The following is a 684-nucleotide window of genomic DNA, read 5'->3' on the forward strand; positions in this document are numbered from 1 at the left end:
TCGCTTGCTTTTTCTCTCGCACACACATATACACACACACACACAAAAACAAACTTTCTGTAATAGAATATAAATTTTATAAACATCTGTAGCACTTAGTCAGGTTGGATGCCATATTGAATTTAACAGGAATGAAAACGAGGCTGTGAGGTATAGACTTACAGTCTTAACAATGGCACACACTGCATAACGATCCTAGATCATGTATTTTTCACAACTCGCATCTATCAAAACTAGGGATGCACCGATACCACTTTTTCCAGTACTGGCCCGATAAGATACTTTTATTTTTGGTACTTGCCGATACAGAGTACCGATACCAATATTTTCATTGCATTTGTAAATTTTTTAAATATTGGGTACAGAAACCAAAAGAGTATGTATAATGTAGTTGGTTAACTTAATTTATCAAATAGATAATCAAACCAAAATTTATTCAGACACCTTCAACATTTCTCACATTATCACAGTTTATTCGCTATAGTTTAGAAAATAGTAATAAAATATGACAAGAACTCAGAGTTAAACTGTGTCAGAACAAATTCTGCTTGATAATGTCAGATAACTTTGATAGAAAGGTATGTAATGGATTACAATAAACCAAAAATTACTCATACAGCGGTCAATATTTACACAACTATCAATACTTTGTCGGGTGACCCTTAGCCTTACTGACAGCATATA

The 684-nt window shown here is 33.0% G+C and overlaps 1 protein-coding gene across 1 annotated transcript in view; it reads left to right on the forward strand.

The window, feature by feature from the left end:
• Positions 1–684, forward strand: part of parp8 (poly (ADP-ribose) polymerase family, member 8) — a 47,420-nt gene that overhangs the window by 32,948 nt on the left and 13,788 nt on the right. The gene's annotated exons all lie outside the window — the stretch shown is intronic.

Source organism: Sinocyclocheilus grahami, unplaced genomic scaffold (genome assembly GCF_001515645.1).
Source record: "Sinocyclocheilus grahami isolate Dianchi unplaced genomic scaffold, SAMN03320097.WGS_v1.1 scaffold317.1, whole genome shotgun sequence".
NCBI lineage: Eukaryota > Metazoa > Chordata > Actinopteri > Cypriniformes > Cyprinidae > Sinocyclocheilus > Sinocyclocheilus grahami.